Raw genomic sequence first — 4,072 nt, forward strand, 5'->3', positions numbered from 1 at the left:
CGGCCTAGAAAGGCGTGTTGCAATGGTTATACAAAACCGGGTTTGGAAATCGTCATTACGACGGCCTAGAAAGGCGTGTATCGGTCGGCGAAAGACCGAGTTTTGAAATGGCCATTATAACGGCGCGAAAGGGGTGTTTTTGAAAATTTGAAAATGACACGGAAGGACTTATGATCAGATAGCACATAAGCACTCACAGTTCATTATATTATGCATCATGCTGACATGGGTTTTGGCTTAGAAGGGTGGGTTACACACAAAGCAATCAAACCCCGATTTGCGAGAGGGATACCAATCCAAACAAAATATGTAAGGAGGGTGCTCTAGCCTCGTGCTCGAAAGTGATGAAAGCTCTTTGACGAAACAAAATGTGTAACGTCAATGGTATGCTTGACTCAATCAGGATTCGAAACGCGGGGATGAGAAAACTCACGCCGACGAAATGAGCCAACTAGTCGAAAATGGTTAGGTTTTGGGCCCGGACAAGGAACCCGACCGTGACCGTAATATCAATTAATGCATTCCAACCAAGACCTCGTTCGAGTCTCACCATCTAGGGATCACAAAGACGTAAGTGTCCTAGTTTTCCCCAGCGGAGTTGCCAATCTGTGGACATGGGCCACGTCTCGGTCTGTGGATTTGGGCCACCTACTAGTCCATAGTCGTGGGCCACCTGCAGGCCAAGCCAATCTGTAGATATGCAGCGGTCTTTTGAAAGCCACGCTCGGCGGCGTACAGGTGCTTTCGACCGGATCGTTTTAGATCGGTCGGTTTCGTCTCGATAAGGGTCTCGAAACGATTAGAGATGTTCGGAGTCGCCACCAACCATTTGTGGGATGCCTGGAACCCGTTCAAATTCCAATTTATACCTCGGTCAAATCGAAGCACAAAGTAGCGTTTGACATAGGTACTAAAGATAAGGAAATCGTCCCTCTTTAGCATCTTATCTGTAGAATGACTCTCGTACGCCCTGGATAAGATCGTACACTATCCAAAGTTTCTGAGTAAGAGGTGAAGGTACGTATTGGAAAGCCCTTTAATCAGACACCCAATCCCGCCCTCGTTTAGCGGCCTCTACTGATCGATCTTGGTTGGTTGAATGCAAAAGTTGATAAAACGGTTTAAATGCATGAATGTGCATCCAATGATCTAAACCTAACATGTGAGAGCTTTCTAAGTCGGTTGATTTAATCCAAGTATCAAGTATAAGATGTTGAGTTGGATTAATGGTTGATTTGCATGCAAGACGGAAAATAAACATCCATTTACCGTATTAGGTTTAGGGTGCATAACATGATCCATTTGTTTTAGTAAGGCAGTTTGCAAATATGGTTTGAATAGTCATCTGACCTGTCCTATATCCGGGTTAACCGGAGTCGGGATCGTCCTAGACTAATGCTGGAAGGGAACAGGCCCTGTACCAGGCGGCTATAAGAAGCACGAGCCAGCCGGCGGTGTAAGGAGCCTCCCTCTGGTTTTGAAAATGAGAAATGAGGAGCCTGCTTGAGGCGCGGGTTTGCCAACGGTTGTATGCCGTGTTCTGACTGTTTAGAAAACGTTATAAAACGTGTTGAAAATGGGTGTTTGAACCCGGTTTGATTTTGAAATCGTCCTTTAGACCGCATTTGTTGATTTGAAGAACTAGACCCGAACAATCATCATTATTTGATAATATTCGGTGTCGGGTTGGATTTGACAAACTTGACATGAATAGTTTTGAAAAATGATTATGGACTAATTGTTTTAAGTCCATTTCGAATGTAATTAGTCGATACTCGTCATCGTACCCGGGTTAAAATCCGGCATGGTATGTAGAACCAAGGATGATTTTGTGTTGGTGACTAATATGTTTGCTTGAAAATGTGAGGAAATGAAATAAAAGGCTTTAAAATACCTTCTAAATGTCATTAACCAAATATTATCACCAAAACACGGATTTAACCGTCATGGTATGAGGAACCAATGGTGAAAAATGCTTTATGGTTAAAACATGTGAAATGAAACAAAAAGGTTTCGAAAATAATTGAAATGGTAAAAACCGATTACAAATATGAAAAATGGATTAAGGGAAATGACGAGAACAAACACGGTTGATCTCTGGTCTGAGTACCCCATTTAGGCGCGAGCCTGTTGGCGACCTAAGGGGCTTCTGCCTCAGACCAAAAATCAGTTTTGGCTCGTTTATTCCATGTTTTGGTTCATGTTATGCATGCTTTAGCATGTTAGAGTCATGAAACAAATGAAAACATAATGAAAGAGGATTTTTACACCCTCATACTTACATGTTTGGTTATGGCGAGTGACCGACGTAAGTGTAACAACTTGTTTGATCGGAAAAAACTCGGTTTAAAACCGTTTTGGTAAGTAAAAAGAGTGTTTTTAGAAGTTTAGTGATGGTGTAGTGGTCGAAGTGGTAGGTCAAGTGGTTTAATGCACGATGACGGTACCAAACAATGTGTAACGCTCGTGTTTACGATGGGTAGATCGTAAATACGCGTCGGATTGTGACTTAAGAAGTCGAGTCGAGAATTTTAAGGGAGAAAAGAGGGGGAGGACACTCGCGTAACTCTCAAATGGGTGGCATTTGAGGGGTATTTATAGGAGAATGAGTGGTTGTGTGAGTTTTAAGCGATGTGGCCACCTAGGCTGCTCAAAGAGGCGCGAGCCACGTCGCGGGTCTTCGAGCTGTGTTGTCGCTTTCACAACAAACGCAATCATTATTTGTTCTATCCTAGGTTTTGTAGACACACGTTTGGTACTTGACCAACATGAATCCGGGAAAACGTAAGGTAGAAGGCTTTGAGATATGTTGGTTTTTGTGTTTGACTCGGTTTGACTCGTTGTTGGAGTCGGGATTTTGAATTTTCGAGTTGTTTTTTGGTCCGGTGTCCGTTTTGACTCTAGTTAGTGTCATTGTGACCCCGTCCCCGTGCATTAAATACTCCAGGTATTTTTGAAATGTTTTGAAACGTTTTATTTTCGAAATCGTTTTAAGTTTGCCGACGTAAAGTTGTACACAAACTGTCGATCAAACGCTGCGATTCCAAAACATGTTGTAGTCCGATAATCATCGGGTGTTTGTTGGAGTCTCAGCAGATACCAGGTATCTACACATACACTACAAAAAAAAATAGGACTCTGGAGACTATATATGGCAACTGAAAACAGTCTCTAAAACCAATTTGGCGACTGAAAATGATCACCAAATCCTATTCGCAAGCTCTAGTCGCCTATTTTGATTGAGGCGATTGAATTCAGTCGCCAAAATTGGCAACCGTTTTATTAGTCACCAACTAGGCTCTATGGCGACTGAAAGTAGTCACCAAATTGGCAACTGAAAACAGTCTCTAAAGACTTATATTAGTCGCCAATTTGACATTAAAAAAATAAAAATAAAATAGCCACAGATATGAAACAATCAAGCTCGGATAACATGAAAAAACCAATTTTACATTACAGTACAATCAATTTTAACATAAAACAACCAATACCATCCACATTAACAACAATTTTGATAACACGAAAAAACCAAATTACGTTCATCGCCGCGGTTGATCATAACATCGGCAACGTTAAATACCCTCTACTGACCATCGTTTACAACATGGAACCTTCCGTCGATCGCCATCTATCAGCGTTGAACACCACGCCACCCTTTCCTTTTTTTTCTCCTCTGTTTCCATTTACTCGCCTCTTAAAACTAAAATACTTAGAAGTCAAGATCAGAAAACAAAAATCATTTTTGAGGATGAAGGGTAAGATACTTTGAAATTAAAATATGAAAAATTTAATTTATAGGGAAAATAGACTAATACCTTTAATTAAGTGAAGGACTATGAGATTATGACGAATATTACACAAGAGCAATTAAACTTGAGATTGGATAAAACAAACTCGTTTAACGAGATGCAGTTGGCTACTTTTGTGATTTAAAAAAAAAAGAGCAATTAAACAAAGCATTGAATGATCGAGGGTGGCAGTTTGCTTGTGTAAAGATGGAGATAAAATGATGGAAAATATAAGGGAAAGTAATAAATAGAGCCAAAGTTTGTTTGTGTAAAGAAAGCGTGAG

The sequence above is a fragment of the Silene latifolia genome, chromosome Y, assembly GCF_048544455.1.
Source record: "Silene latifolia isolate original U9 population chromosome Y, ASM4854445v1, whole genome shotgun sequence".
NCBI classification, from domain to species: Eukaryota; Viridiplantae; Streptophyta; class Magnoliopsida; order Caryophyllales; family Caryophyllaceae; genus Silene; species Silene latifolia.